Source organism: Oryctolagus cuniculus, chromosome 7 (genome assembly GCF_051225735.1).
Source record: "Oryctolagus cuniculus isolate XC-2025 breed Fujian yellow rabbit chromosome 7, ASM5122573v1, whole genome shotgun sequence".
Classification (NCBI taxonomy): domain Eukaryota; kingdom Metazoa; phylum Chordata; class Mammalia; order Lagomorpha; family Leporidae; genus Oryctolagus; species Oryctolagus cuniculus.
In genome coordinates this window covers 104,740,601-104,758,010 of record NC_142873.1, presented here as the reverse complement: position 1 = coordinate 104,758,010, position 17,410 = coordinate 104,740,601, and positions in this window count along the sequence as shown.

Genomic DNA, 17,410 nt, shown 5'->3' with positions numbered 1-17,410 from the left:
GATGTTTTCACTTATTTCTCTGAATAAATTTTCTATGCTTAATCCTCTCTTGGCCCTTGGGGAACTCCACAATTCAAATATTTGTTCACTTAATGGTGTCTTCAAATTCTCAGAATTCTTTATCAGGCATTTGCCAGTCTTCTTTTCTTAGGCATCTATTATTAAAGTGTTGTGTTCTTTGGGTAAGTCACATTGCCTGGCTTTTTCATACTTCCTGTCTCCCCAAGTTTACATTTACTCATGTGGTGGGTTAGTTGTAGTGGACTCAGGCTAGAAAATCGTGTGCTCACATTCCCAAGGTAAACTTAAATGATTAGAGTCTTGCTACTTGCTCTTCCTACTATTGGAGGAGGTTTGGTGAAGGCATTCCATTGGCCACACATGCTGACAATAAGCTGAATTGGATTTAAGTCCCATAGCCACGAGGCACTCTGCTGTATAGCAGATGCACACCACCTGTTGTGTGTAGCTAAGGATGAGGCAGACTGAAATATCCCATCCCTCGACGCTACCACAATGCAGGGCAGGTCTAGAGTCTTTGTGACCACTGGCCTGGGAATAGGACCTCTGGATGTATCTGGTCCTGGGTCTCACTGCATTAGGACTGGCACAGAGCTTCAGATGCGAAACCCTGAGCATACAGTCCTGCCCTACTTCCCTGTGATTGAAATCTTGCCATTTGTGTCTGCCTAAGGTTGATGGAAGAGTGGTAGAGGCAGTCCCTTAGCCCCCCAGGTTGATAATAGGCTGGGTCATGCCTAAGTGGTCTCCCTTAGCTCTTGTAAAAGTGACTTGATTAGCTGTTGAACATGATTAGCTGTTGAAATTGTTGTCTCTGTGAGGAGATGATTACTGGTGTATCTCAGCCACTAATTGGCTTTGCTGGGCTGTACCAAGTCTTCTCTTGCTTTGCTGTATAAAATTTTCCTAGCACACTGAGTTATTTTTTTCATATGAGCATTAGAATCAATATGACTGCTTTAAAAGATTAGCCTTTTAATTTGAAAGACATTGACTTTTTAGAATGATGTATGGTTAATAAACATATTGATGGATCTTCCAACCACAGAACATGGTGTATATTTCCATTGGTTCAAATATTCTTGTCTTTAAATAGCATGTTTCTATAGACATATTTGATGGATATAATTATAAATTTAGTTACAAAAATAATACAAAGAGATCTGTGTACACTTTGCCTACTTTCCTTCAGTGATAACATTTTGCAAAATTGTAGTATGCTAGCTCAACCAAAGACATCGATATTGATATAGTCCATCTAATTTATTCAGATTTACATGTAACATTTGTGTATGAGTATTTAATAATATCAAATGTTATTATGTGAATATATTTGTGAATTTATCACTAAGGTCAAGCTGTTAACAGTATTATTTTAAGTGAATTCTACACACTTCTTAAATTTATTCCTAAGAATTATATACTCGTGTTTTTTCTAATATAAAGGATATTTTTCCTACTAGATATTAACTGATTGTATGTTGTAATATCCACATATTAATAATTTCCATGTTTTAAGTTTGTGCTTGTTACATTACTATGTTTTAAGTTGTCTATGACTGATTCTTTTGAGTTTTTAGTTAAAACATCAGCAGATAGTATTATTTTTAACACTTCTTTTCCAATATTTTTCTTTAAATGCTTTGTCTCGTGTAATTGAAATGCATTGCATGTTGCAAAAATATTAATATTGGAGATATTCTGTATCCTGATGCTTTTCCGATAGTAGATGCAATACTAAATATGATGTTGGCATTTGAATTAAGACAGATGAACTTATTTTATTGAAATATTCACCTGCACATAGCTCACTGGGTGTTTTCATTAAGAATGACTATTGAATTTTGTCAAAAGCCATTACAGAATTTTAAAAGATGTTTATTCAATTTTTCTTCTTAGATATATTAGTCTGATTACTGAATGAAATGTTGAGCCATCTGTGAACTCTTGAATAAACCCTATTTATATTAAACCCTATTTATATTAACATGCCCCATTCTTTATCCCAGTCACCCATGTGGGTGGCAGGGGCACAGGCACTTGGGCCATCCATCTTCTGTTGCTTTCCCAATTGCATTAGCAGGGAGCTGGATAGGAAGAGGAGCATTTGGGATTCAAAATGGATGCTGGCTTTGCAGGTGGTGGCTTAACCTATTGTGTCATAACACGCTCATATACATGCACATTCTTTTAATGTGTTGCTGGGTTTCCTTTGGTAGTGTTTTATTGAAGAATTTCATAACCGTGTGCCAGTCAGATTGGACTGCAGGGTTTTCGTGCAAAATTTACTTTTGTCACCTTTGGATTTTAACATTATACTCTATTTCCATCTTTTATTCCTCCAGTCTAACCTTTTGCACTCCTCTGCAGATGCAGAGCATTTCCCTATAATTTTCTCACTGCAGCTGGTGTGAAGGGAGAGAGGTTGCCGAGGACATCACCCTTCTAATGGTAAGAAGTCCCACTTTCATACTTGTGCTCACGGCTCATTGTCTAGAAGTTGCACTGAGCTGTGGGGGAAACTAATTGCTGCCCTTACCTCATGGAGCCCTACCTCTGTTAGCTACAAGCATTCTGTCACGTCAGCAGAGAAATTCTATTGTGAGTTTTTTCATCTTTTGGCAAAGGTTTGCTGCACATTTTACATTTTTCTTTTACCAATGCTAGGCTAGCTTCTTTCTAATACTTATTATTATGTATAAAATTGTATCACTCAAAACTTTTTGAAGTTGTAAACTTTAGAACTTCAATATGAGACCTTGTTTGGAAATCAGGTCTTCACTAGGGACTCAAGTTTAAATGAGGTCATGAGGGTAGCTCCTAACCCCATATGACTGGTAGTTAAAGTAAAAAAAAGAAAAAAGAAAAAAGAAAGAAAGAAACCCCTACAGTTTTAGTATTTTCATTATTAGAGAAAACATGGTGTTAGCAAAGAAAACAAAGAACATGGGGAATGGGTTCCTGACCTACCCTCTAGTTTTGTAAGTAAAATGATGGACTTGATGAAAACTGTTAGACTTTTCTGAGTTTGTTTAATAAATGGAATGTAAATTGTAATGTGATTTAACTCAGAGTCTGGAGCCAGACTGTTTTGGTACAGATTTGTTTTTGCCACCTATCAGATGTCAGCCAAGTTCATTAACTTCCTTGTGCCTCTACTTCCTTATTTGCAAATTACATATAAGTAGTATTTGCTTCAGAGATTTCTTATGAGGATCAAGTGAGTTGCGGCACAGAAAATGCTTAGACCAGCACCTAATACATGGAAAATGAGGGCATAAAATGAGGTATTCAGGATGCCATTTGGTAGGGGTCAAGAGAGTATAAAACTCTGAAAAAAAGACCAATCTCTGCACCCTCCATCGGTATTCGAGAGATTACCTACATCCTCAGACGAAGCCTGTCCTTAGGAGGAATCCTCATCTCCACCAGTAAGCGCTGAACCCTTCCTGCTCTGAAAAGACCTGTATATTTTCCTTGTCCAGACACTCAGAGCCTCTCATCACTTTATGCTTTTGGTGCATCAGAACTGGTGTTATGATACCTTTCATCACTCCAGACTCTCTCATGCTCTGGACTCTAAGTCTACAAAACTCTAGACTCTGCCTTTTCTTCCCTTGTTTCTCCTACCCCTCACTTGCTAACCCCCTAGAATTCTGTGTGAATCATCAATAAAATCCTCTTTCTATTCAATTTCATGCTTGAACTTTCTCTTCTACTTTTAGCTCTAACCGTAACATGGCACTATGCTAACCGTACAGCACTTCTGCAGCCTTTTCAAGTGGTTAAGCGTTTTTTCCGCAACTCTCAGATCATGGTGCCTGACATTTTCAGGATATTCCTCCTTTGTCTTCCTAAAAAACACCTGATTTGATGGGGCCGGTGCTGTGGTGCAGTGGGTTAATGGCGTGGCCTGAAGCACCGGCATGCCATATAGGCGCCGGTTCGAGACCCTGCTGCTCCACTTCAGATCCAGCTCTCTGCTATGGCCTGGGAAAGCAGTAGAAGATAGTCCAAGTCCTTCGGCTCCTGCACCTGCGTGAGAGGCCTGGAAGAAGCTCCTGGCTCCTGGCTTTGGATCGGTGCAGCTCTGGCCATTACTGCCAATTGGGGAGTGAACCAGCCGGTGGAGGACCACCCCCCCCCACAACCCCGCTTCTCCTCTTTCTGTGTAACTCTATCTTTCAAATAAATAAATAAATCTTAAAAAAAAAAAAAACCACCTGATTTGAATCACATGCTACCATGCTTTAGTATCTATCATTTTCCCATGTGATGCAGTACTTCACAGATTTCCACATTTCACATCTTTGCCATTTTAGCTACTGAGTTATTCTTTTCCCATCTAATATCATTCTTTTCATAACTGAGGAATTTCAACATTCCCTTGGATGAGTGCGCAGTTGTGAAAAACTGACTTCTCTTCCACCCTTCCTTGGCCACTCAAGTCCATGTCATATTTTTGTCTCACTGCAGTCTCTCAGTTTCAGACAATCTACACTGCAACCACTACTTCTGGTTATCATGCATTCTAAAAATAATGTCATCTGATGAGTTCAATAATCTACTCATATTCTCCTGTCCTACTCTGCTTAAATTCCATGACCATTCATTATATTAAGTTCATTGCATAGATCCCAAACTTCCTCAAATGATCCAATTTATCTGTGCATGTACACTTGATCCCATTCTCTTTTGCTGATAGATACTACCTGGAAGATTTTTCTTTTTTTCTACTAAATCCACATGCTTTTCCTTCCAACTGCTCACTCTTAATGTATAAATGTCCTGTAATTTCTCCAAATAAAAACCATTTTGAGCCACAATATTTCATATTCCCCTTATCATCTCATTCTTGTTCTTACCTTTACAGAAAAATTTAAAGTTTTGTCTATGCTTTATATTTCCAGGTCCCCATATTGTTCTTTCTTGAACCCATTCCAATAAAATAACTTCCTCTGGCATTCTGTAGAAACTGCCATTAAAGTCAACCAGGCACCATCCACTTTACTCTCTTTTTTTTTTCTTTTTTTTTTTTTCTTTTTTTTTTTTAATTTTTGACAGGCAGAGTGGACAGTGAGAGAGAGAGACAGAGAGAGAAAGGTCTTCCTTTGCCGTTGGTTCACCCTCCAATGGCCGCCGCTGCAGCCGGCGCACCGCGCTGATCCGATGGCAGGAGCCAGGAGCCAGGTGCTTTTCCTGGTCTCCCATGGGGTGCAGGGCCCAAGCACCTGGGCCATCCTCCACTGCACTCCCTGGCCATAGCAGAGAGCTGGCCTGGAAGAGGGGCAACCGGGACAGAATCCGGCGCCCCTACCGGGACTAGAACCCGGTGTGCCGGCGCCGCAAGGTGGAGGATTAGCCTATTGAGCCACGGCGCCGGCTCCCACTTTACTCTCAATCCTCCTCTGAGTTGATCCACTTCAGCATTTCACATGGCTGATCAACTAATCGTTTTTTTTTTTTTTAAACATTGCTTCTATGACACCCATGTTGCCTTTTTCTCACACATTTCTGTCTGTTCTTTATTTGCTAATTCCTTCTTATTTCTGACTTGTAAATGTTGGCGTATCCTGAAGTTCAATCTTTGAACATTCTTCTTCTTGTCACTTCCTTTTCCCTAATGGTCTCATTTAGTTGTATGGATTTATAATGATGATTCCTGCAGCCCTTACTTTACCTCCAGAAATAGTTATCCAATTACTTACTTGATACATCGAGTGGTTATCTGTAGAAATTTCAAAGTTGCTATGTCCAAAAACAGTTCCTGAGGTTCATCTTTAAAGCAGCTCCTTATGCTAAACTTTCCCACTAATGGTAATTCCATTGTTAGGTTCTCAGAACAAAAATTTTGGTATTATTATCGACTTATTTCTTTCTCCCCATCTTCTCAACTTTGTCAGTAAATTGTTTTAACTCTATCAAAATGAATATAAAACTCTAGCAATTTTTAGTACCTCCATTGTCTTGTGTTTAGTCTGATCCTCCACCCTTTTCAACTTGAATTATTTCCATAGCTTCATAATGATACTCCCTTATATTGTCTATATTCCAAGCCAACCTAGCCTCAGAATAATTACCCAAAGATAGCGTTAAAACATAAACCGAATCTCCTCTACTTACAACTCTCCCATAACCTGCAATCATATAGGTATGCCATCACCACACCTCCTTCCTATTCCTAAAAACTCTGCTCTGCCCTCATGTCTACTAATTTCCTTGCTTCACTACATTGCAGATACTTCCCTCGGATAGACAAAATTTCAGCTTAGAAAAGACCTTCTTTAGCCATCCTATCTAAAATGTTAGCCTCCTCCCAGCACTTCATGTATCCCTTGATTGCTTTCCTTTAACATACTACATTTTCCTTATTTATATTTTAGTATTTGTTTCAACCAGTAGAAGTTAAATTCATTGAAGACAGCAATCTCTGTCTGTTTTGTTTCACCACTTTGTTTGAAATAGAACCTGGAACACAGTAGATAATCAGTAAATATTAGGGAAATTATTATGTAACTCTAAGATCCTATATGATTAATAGCTCGTATGCCTTCCCATCCTATACAGAATTTTCAAAGCTAGTAAAACCATAAATAAACATCATATTGCTCAGTTTCCCTGGGGTTTGAGGACACAGGAGAACAGGGGTGAAGAGACTTGCCTATACTCTTGTGGGTGACAGTAAAGCCTTGCAAAAACTTTTCATTGCATGTCACATAGTAACTTTTTTTTTTTTTTTTTTTGACAGGCAGAGTGGATAGTGAGAGAAAGAGACAGAGAGAAAGGTCTTCCTTTTGCCGTTGGTTCACCCTCCAATGGCCACCACGGCTGGCGCTCTGTGGCCGGCGCACCGCGCTGATCCGATGGCAGGAGCCAGGTGCTTCTCCTGGTCTCCCATGGGGTGCAGGGCCCAAGCACTTGGGCCATCCTCCACTGCACTCCCTGGCCACAGCAGAGAGCTGGCCTGGAAGAGGGGCAACGGGGACAGAATCCGGCGCCCCGACCGGGACTAGAACCCGGTGTGCGGGCGCCGCAAGGCAGAGGATTAGCCTAGTGAGCCGCGGCGCCAGCCACATAGTAACTTTTATTTCCAACATTTATGTGAAGACTTACAGCTTTATGTCAAACTTTAGCTGTTCATACCATATCTTTAATTTATCAATTTTTTTCTTATATACAAAGTCTGTTAGGTGCAAATGAACTCTGTTGAAGTCAGAAAAAATTAACTGTTCCATTTGATGGTAAGTGTTTGTAGCTTGTGGAGTTTTGACACTTTCATTGAATTTTTAAGACCACAATTTTTAGTATCTTAGTGATTTTGTTACTGGATTATTTTTGATATTGCTGCTTATATATTTTGAATATATTTGTATCTAAGATTAACACAGAAATATTTACTTCATCACTTTTCTTGGAACAGAACAGTATTTTCTTCTGTTCCTCCTGGTGAGATTTATTGTTTGTTATCTAACATAAGCAGGATTTGTCTCTGTAAATACTAATTTTCTCACAGATAGATATGTAAATTCGTGCACCCACTGCTTTAGAAATAATGGATTTCTGTCAGTAGGAGGTAAAAAAAGAGATTAGATAATCCCTAAAATGTAGGAAGGCTTATTCTTCAGGTAAAGTATGACTTCTTAAATCCTTTCATTTAGAAGATTCTGGTATTCTAAAAGGATGTCAAGTATTAGATAGCCTCTATCATATGCAACATGGTGGGAGGTAGACATAATTACACATATAATTTTTAAATAATTATGCTTTTGTTAAAGTTAGCTTTGAGATTTAAACTGAACAGAAACATTTCAGTATATATACATTTCTTCAGGATAGAATTTTCTTATCAGATATATTTTTCACAAATATTTAATTGTATTCTATGTGTTGTCTTTTATTTTCTAGGTAGTTTTTGGTGAAGCATGTGTTTTAAAAATTAAAAATTTTAATAAAGTCCTATCATTTTTTTAAAAAAATTTTGTTGTCTGGTATCACACCCAAGAATTTTGAGATTCAGTGATTGTTTACAGCCTTGGTCTCTGTGGAGGAACAGTGGTTTTTTTTTCTTTTTTCTTCACACTATTTGTTGAATACTTTTCTTAGTGTAGGGTTAATCTTATTAATATAAAGTAAACTGAAAATAGATCTTTATTAAAATTAAGACTGGAAATAGGAGAGGGAGGAGGAAGAAGGGTGGGAGCCTGGGCTGGAAGGAGGGTAGGATGAGAAGTATCACTATTTTCCTAAATCTGTATATATATGAAATTTCTATGTCTTAAATAAAATTTTTTTAAAAAGTTGAGTAAACCAAGGTTACAAAAATTTACCTTTATGTTTTCTTCAGGAAGTTTGAAATTTTAGAATTTGAATTTAGTTTAGCAGTTGATTTTGAGTTAATTTTTGCATTGTGTGAGGTAAGGGTTCAGCTTTATTATTTTTTCATATATATATATCTAATTTTCCCAGGATATTTGCTGAAAAGGATATTATTTTCCCATTGAATTTTCTTGACCCTCTTATTGAAAATCATTTGATGGCTCACTTTGCTAATTCTCTACCTGTGGTGCCAGCACCCTGGGTTCTTGTCCCAGTTGGGGCGCCAGGTACTAGTCCCGGTTGCCCCTCTTCCAGACCATCTCTCTGTTGTGGCCCAGGAGGGCAGCAGAGGATGGCTCAAGTGCTTGGGTCCCTGTACCCACAAGGGAGACCAGGAGGAAGTACCTGGCACCTGGCTTCAGATCAGCACAGTGCTATCCGTAGTGGCCATTGGGGGAGTGAATCAACGGAAGGAAGACCTTTCTCTCTGTCTCTCACTGTCTATAACTCTCTCTCTCTGTCTCTCTCTCACTAAGTCCGCCTGGCCAAAAAAAAAAAAAAAAACAAAAAAAAAAAAACAAACAAACAAAAAACCAATTGATCAGAAAGATGAGCATTAATTTTGAAATTAACAATTTATTCATTGGATGCAGAGATAAATCTTGATTGGTGTAGTGTTGTACTGGGTTTTGAAATGGGGAACACATGAGTCCTTCAACTCTGTTTCTTTACAGGACTGTTTTGACCATTCTTGATCTTTGTACTTCCATATGAATTTTAGGGTCAGCTTGTCAGTTTCTGCTTAAAATCAGCTGGGGTTTTGATTTAGATTGTATTGAATCTGTAGGTTGATTGGATTAGATTTCCATCTTAAAATTTTCAAGTCTTCTAATTATTGAGCAAGGAATGCCTTTCCATTTGTTTAGGCATTACTTAATTTCTTTCAACTGTATTTGTAAAAGATTTATTTATTCATTTATGTTTTAATTTATTTATTTGAAAGGCAGAACAGCCAAGAGGAGAGGTAGATAGGTAGATATATAGATAGAGATCACACCAAAGCTAAGAGCCACGAAATCCAACTGGGCCATCATCTGCCTTCCCACGCACATTAGCAAGAAGCTAAATCAGAAGCTTGGAGTAGCAGTCACTCCAAATAGCACTCCAATATGGGAATGCTGGCAGTGCAAGCGGCGTTTAATACACCACACCATTACACTAAACTTTTTCAACTGTATTGCGGTTTCAATGTAAAAGTCTTGAACTTCCTTTAAGTTTATTACTAAGCATTTTATTCTTTATAATTCTATTGTATATAGAATTGCTTTTTAAATCTTATTTTTGGATTCCTCACTTCTAGCATATTGTCAGCGTCGCTGAACTTGTTTTGGGTTCTACTTGTGCTTTTTTTTTTTTTTAAGCAAATTCCTTGGATCCTATGTACAAATCATGTCATCAATGAGCAGAGATAGTTTTATTCTTTCTTCCAATAATATACTTATTTCTTTTTGCTGCAAAATTGCTCTGGCTTGCACCTCCAGCACAATGCTGAATAGTAGTGAGAGCTGACATTCTTGTCTTATTCCTGGCTTGGGGGAAAAACTTTAGTCTTTTATCACAAAATGTATTAACTGTGTGTTTTTCACATTGTTATTTATCAAAATTAAGAAATGTTTTTATTTGAAATATGGTTTTCTTTTATGATGAATGGTTATTGAATATTTTAAAATGCTATCCTGTATCTAATTGCGATGGTTTGGTGAATTTGCCCTTTATGTTATAAATATGGTACATTATATTGACTTTTGGATGTTAGACCAACCTTGAATCCCTAGGGGAAAATATCCTTAAATCATGGTGTACAGTCCTCTGTATGTAGTGTTAAATTTGGGTAGCTACTATTTTTTAAAAAATATTTATTTATTTATTTATTTGAAAGGCAGTGTTACAGAGAGAGATGGGGAGACCTTCTAGCTGCTGGTTCACTCCCCAGATGGCCTCAGTGACCTGGCTCAGAAGTCAGGATCCAGGAGCTTCATTGGGGTGTCCCACATGGGAGTCAGAGGCCCAAGCACTTGGCCATTTTCCACTGTCTTCCCAAGTGCATTAACCAGGAGCTGTATTGGAAGTAGAGCAGTCAAGACTAGAAGCACTCACATGGCACTGCTGGGAAGCTTAACCCATTGTACCACAATGCCAATCCCAAGTTTGCTAGTATTTTATTGAGAAAAGTTTATTGCATATAACTTCATAAGAGGTATTAATCTGTAGGTTTTCTTTAATCTTCGATTATTTTGAAAGAGAGACAGGGAATGAGGGAAGGAGAGAGAGAGAGAGGAAGAGATGGAGGGAGAGATCTTTCATTTTTTGGTTTACTTCCCAAATCCCTGCAACAGCCAGGGCTGGGCCAGGACAATGCCACTAGCCCAGAACTCAATCAAAGTTTCTCATTTGGGCAGCAGGGACCCAACTACTTGAGCCAATATCTGCTGCCTCTGGGGATACATATTAACAGAAAGTTGGAATCGGAAGTGGAGCCAGGACTCAGACAAGGCACACCAATATGGGATGCTGGCATCCCAAACAGCATCATGAATGTGGCACCGAGCACTTGCTTCCATTTTCTTTTTTGATAGCTGCTGTGCCGAAGGAACCGCTGAGCTATAGCCAGCTCTCCATTTTCTTTTTGAATATTTTTTTGCTGGTATTGTTATCAGAATCAAATTAACTCATGGAGCGAGTTGAGAAGTTTTCCGTCCATATCCATTTGTGTGAAAAAGTTGTGAAATATTGGTATTAGCTCTTTTAAAAAATGCTTGGTACATGGGGCCAGCATTGTGGGGGTTAAGCCTCTGCCTTAGGCACTGGCATCCCATATGGGCGCCAGGTCATGTCCTGACTGCTCCACTTCCAACCCAGCTCCCTGCTGATGGCATGGGAAAGCGGCAAAGGGTGGCTCAGGTGCACCCACGTGGGAGACTGGGAGGAAGCTCGTGGTTCCAGGTTTTGGATCCACCTGGCTCTGGCCATTGCAGTCACTTGGGGAGTGAACCAGTGGATGGAAGACCTCTCTTTCTCTCTGTCTCTTCCTCTTTCTCTGTAGGAAAGATTTCTCTTTCAAATAAGTAAATAAATCTAAAAAAATATATATGGTACAGTTCATCAATGAAGTCACTAGGCCTGTGCTTCTCTTTTGGGAAGTTTAAAGGCTGATTTAATATGTTTACTGTTATGGGTCTATCCAGATTTTCAGTTTCTTTATGAGTCAGTTTTGTTTATCATGTCTTTCTAGGAATTTAAATATCCCATCTATGTTGCATAACTTATCAGCATACAGTTGTTCACAGTACTTCCTTATATACGTTTTTTAAGGTCAGAAGTGGCATCTCCTCTTTCACCTTTGGTTTTAGTAATTTAAATTTCCTATTTTTTTTTCTTAGCCACTCTAAATTTTTTCAAAGAACAATATTTTGTTTTTATTAATATTACCTATTGTTTTTCTATTTCTTATTTCATTTATTTGTACTCCAATATTACTTTCCTCTTATGTTTGAGGTTTGTCCTTTCTCTAGTTCTTAAGCTAGAGGGTTAGATTACTAATTTGAGATATTCATTTTCAGGAGAACTGTTTATATCATTTTCTGTAAGACCTGCCTTTGCAGCATTCTGTAAGTTTTGGTATGATATGTTTTGTTTTCACTTATATCAAGTAATTTGTAAGGATATTTTGATTTCTTCTTATGTTCATTGGGTATTCAAGAATGTGTTGTTCAATTTCTACATATTTGTGAATTTATCCATTTTATTGACTTTGATTAACCTCAGTGTAGTCAGAGATATTCTTTGTATGAGTTAATTAATTAAATTTTATTTAGGCTTATTTTATGACTAAACATATTGTTTAGTTTGGAGAATGTTCCATGCGTGCTAAAAAGAATGTATATTTTGCTATTGTTGGATACTGTCTTCTATAGGTTTCTGTTAGGTCTGTTTGGTTCGTAGTATAGTTACAGTTTCTATTTCCTTGTTGGTTTTCTGCTTTGCTGTTCTATCCAGTATTGAAAGTAAGTTGCTGAGCTGAATTACCTCCAGCTATTCTTGTTAAATTACCTATGTCTCCTTTCAATTCTGCTTTTCTTAATTTATTTTGGAAATCCGTTAGTTGGATATATGATAATAATTATTGTGTGTTTTTGACTGACCCCTTTATAATTAAAAACTTTCTTTATCTCTAGTAAAAATTCTAATGTTAATTCTATTTTGTCTGATATTATTGTAGCCTCTCCAGTTCTCTTTTGGTTACTTTTTGCATGTTTTATCCTTTTGCTTTGGACATATTTGTGCCTTCAAATCTAAAGAGCACTGTTTGTAGACAGAATATCATTATTTAACAAATGCATGTATAGGAGTAAGTATTATGTTGCAGTGGGTTAAATTGTTGATTTGATATCTGCATCCCATATCAAAATGCTGATATGAGTCCCAGCCACTCTGCTTCCAAGCCACCTTCTTGCTAATGGCCTGAAAAGGCAGCAGAAGATGAACTTGGTTCTTGGGTCCTTGGCACCCATGTGGGAGACCAAGATGGATTTACTCGCAGCTACCTTTGGCCTCGCCCAGTGTCACTCCCTGCCTATTTGTAGAGTGAAACAGGAGACTGGAAATCTCTCTCTCCCTCTCTTTCTTTCTCTTTCTCTTGTTGCTCTGCATTTCCAATAATAAATAAATAAATAATCTTTCTCTCTCTTTTTTTTAATAAAGGTTAACATTGTGGCAAAGCAGGTTAAGCTGCTGCCTGGGATGCTGGCATCCCACGTTCTCACGTGAGCCGTTTTTTTTTTTTTTTTTTTTTTTTGAAAGAGTTACACAGAGAGGTAGAGACATAGAGAGAGGTTTTCCATCCACTGGTTCACTCCCCAGATGGCTGCAAACGCCGGAGCTGCATCTATCCTAAGCCAGAGCCAGGAGCTTCCTCCCAGTCTCCCATGTGGGTGCAGGGGCCCAAGGACTTGGGCCATCTTCTACTGCTTTCTCAGGCCATAGCAGAGAGCTGGATCGAAGAGGAGCAGCCAGGACTCGAACTGGCGCCCATATGGGATGCCGGCACTTCAGGCCAGAGCTTTAACGCACTGCACCACAGTGCCAGCATCCTAAATAAATAAACCTTAAAAAATACTTGTACCACTTGCCAATCTCTTTCTTATGATTGGAGTGTTTAATGTATTCATATTTAATGTAATTATCTATAAGATGATTTCTGTCTGCCATTGTTATTTTTCTATATCTTATCATTTTTAGCCCCTTTTTCCTCCATTACTGTTTTCTTTTGCATAAAGTAAAATTCTGTAATGTCTTATTTTAATTCTTTGCAGTTCCTTTTGCTGTACTTTTGAATTTTTTAGTAGTTACTTTAGGAATTACAATTAATATTTTATTTATTTATTTATTTATTTTTGACAGGCAGAGTGGATAGTGAGAGAGAGAGACAGAGAGAAAGATCTTCCTTTTGCCGTTGGTTCACCCTCCAATGGCCACCACAGCTGGTGCGCTGTGGCCGGCGCACCGCGCTGATCCAATGGCAGGAGCCAGGTGCTTATCCTGGTCTCCCATGGGTGCAGGGCCCAAGTACTTGGGCCATCCTCCACTGCACTCCCGGGCCACAGCAGAGACCTGGCCTGGAAGAGGGGCAACCGGGACAGAATCTGGCGCCCCGACCGGGACTAGAACCTGGTGTGCCGGCGCCACTAGGTGGAGGATTAGCCTAGTGAGCCGCGGTGCCGGCCAATATTTTAATTTAAAACTCATGTTTATCAGCCATCTATTGTGTTCCTTGTAACACATATCTCATGATATATTCTAATATAATATATGTTTTAATAAAAAAGCGTTGTGCCTTTGAATAAGATTGGGATATGTTATTTACTTTCTCCCTTATAGCATTCCATTGGCAAATACATCCCAGAAATATTGGATATGTTTGTTTTATCTTACTTATATTTTTATTTTTATTTAAATTAAATTATTTATTTAAATTTAAATTAAAATATTTTATTTTAAAAATAAAATGTAAATTCAATATAAGAACTGATCAAAATTATTTGTTCTGAAGATGAATTTATTTTAGTCACAGCTCTCTGGACTGGGTACTATGAGGTTAAAACTCTATAAACTAAATTAAAAGCCAGAGTTTTACATGTAGAGTTCCAAACTTCCTTGGTTTAAGAAGCCTTTTATGTCTTAGTGATTTTTATGGCATTCCTAGGCCAAAACAAATGCCTAAGAGTTATGTTTATGTAGTGGTTAAATTGAAATGACATGATAGATATCATTGTTCTAAATTTCTATGTTGGCAGTGCTCAACTCCTCATTCATTGAAAACAGATTGGATTTTGGTATCATCGTTTCCTCTTTTGTTTGATTTTTGTATGGCACTTGGCATTTTCACAGCAACTACCAAAATGTAGCCTCTTAAAATAGTGACGATAATAGTGATGAAAGACAGTGATGTAAAGTAGAAACTGTGAACTATTTCACCTACTAGTTTATAGCGTTCGACAAATACAGAAGGTATTTGGAATCACATTCTAGTTCTGTGTGGAAATTGATCGAGATAATTAACTCTATGGGCTTCATTTTCCTTTCTGGCGAAACAGGGCGATCGATTCTACACATATGATTTTTTAGAGACTAATTAATAGAATATCTCACATTAACAAATACTTTGTGTGTGGTAACTATAATTCAAGGGACATTTTGTATTATTAACTAACAGTAAGAATTACTAAACAATCAAAAATCTCTTGTCCTAGGCCAGATGACTAAGTAGTATGATAGTTGTTGTATTTGAAATAAAATTTTAAATTAATAGGGAAAATTCATATGATATCAAAAACCAAATTTTCAGGGGTAAAATATTTCATTTCAGTCTAGAGTTCAGTTTAAATTTTACTACTCATTTGAAAAAAATAACTTGATTTTTCTTTCTTCATCTTTAAAATGGCAGACAGCACCATGATGAACGTGGTACTAGGACTGAAACTACTAAGCACACTATCGGTAGTCAATCAGCCTGAGTTTTTTTGTTTTTCCTAATTTGCAGAGATTATTTTCCCATTGATACTGAGTTTTACCAGATATTCTGTTCCTTAAAGGATGTGTCTATAATCTCTCATCACTGAAACTCTGCCTAATAGGCTGACAGAAGAAAGCACTGCATTATACTCCAGCTGTGGGATTACAGAGTGCTATTACCATAGAATTCTTCAAAAGGTAGATTCCTTTTGATGTCTGTTGATATTTTCTGCTTTACTATATAGTAAAAGAAATTTGCCTAGACTGTTTGCTATAAGAAAATTATCAGTTACCAGTTACCTCCTGATGATATTATCTCAAAAGTTTCATTATCTTTTCCCCTTAGCTATGAAAAAATATAATACACCCAAAATGGAATAAAGCACTGATTCCAAACAAGATGTTATTTCCAAATAAGTGGTTAATAGCAGGTTCATGTTTATAACTTAATGGAATTTCTTCCCTTAAAGTGGATTTATTTGTTTATAGGTTGTGCAGTTCTCTAATTCCCCAGATAGGTAGCTGTTCCCTAGAAAGCAGGATCCTTAACTTATTCAATCCGAATTTACAAGTTAATGTCTTGCCTGACTTAAATTCCGTTATTCTAATTTAGCTCTTAAAATGTAGATTCTAGCTTTGAACTTGAAAAGCAACTTTTAAGCCTTCTTACTGGGACATTATCAATGATTGTGGCAGAGATTCCTAAGTTTGGTGAAATGGCATTGGCAGAACATTGTTTCTATTAGATATGCCTCTCTCCCTTCTTTGCTCTGTGGTGATGTCAGCAGAGGATCATATACTAGCAGGAGATATGAGCACCCTGAATTGTGAGATTTGCTTCACGGAAAATGAATAGGAAGGAACCAAGAAGGGACTGATAGATTGAAAAGTGTAGGAAGTGGGGGCTGGCATTGTAGTGTATTGAATAAAGTTGCTGCCTACAATGCCAGCCACAAATATGGACACCAGTTCAAGTCCTGGCTGCTCCACTTACCATCCAGCTCCTTGCTAATGTGCCTGGAAAAGCAGCAGAAGATAGTCCAAATACTTGGGCCCCTGTACCACGTGGGAGACCTGGAAGAAGCTCCTGGCTTTGGACTGGCCCAGCTCCAGCCATTGCAGTCATTTGAGGAGTGATCCAGTGGAAAGCCTCTCTCTCTCTCAGTCCCCTTTCTTTCTGTATAACTTGGCCTTTCAAACAGATTAATAAATCTTTAAAACTATATTAAAATAAAGTGTAGGAAGGGCAAGAGTAGGAATTCTTCTCTTTTCAATTCAGTGACCTGAAGTTTAAATCTTAGTCATTTTTCAGTAATTTATTTTCTACATTTTTAAAATAAGGGGCAAGTGGCTTTCTTTGTGGAATTCTATCCACATGCCATGTCTAGAGACAAAAAAGAATTAATATTTTTTAAAGTGACACGTAATTCTCTGACATTCCCCTCTCACCTTCACTTTCCCTTTTTGTGGGGAAATTTCTAGTTCTACTTGGAGATTAGCAATGTGTGAATAATTATTTCATTAAAAATCTACAGGGGAAAAAAGAAGGAAAAGACTAGTACCCAAATAATAAGTCATTTAAAAATGTATGATTTTACTTTATAATTTCTACCTTCCTGCATTTTTATATTTTCTTTGAAAAGTATATTTTAATGAATATTTCTAATTTTAAAAATGGGTTTGCATCTATAAGTAAAGAAATCAAATGGAAGCATCAAGTCTCATGGTCAGTCTGTTCCTTCAAGCTATTGTTACCTAATGAAACATGAGGTTGATCATGTTAAGTATAATGATACACGATGCTTTCAGGCATAAGATATATACCAAGAGTAAAATGTACCATATGATTCTTTGTCAATATCCATTTTTTGCAATCTGCAGCACATAAAGGGGTAATTTAAAACTAAAAGTACTTAAAATGTATTAATATCAGAATGTTGATGATATATTATGTTCTCCAGTCAGGCGATTGCAGAGTGCTTAACTATCATTAACCAGAAGT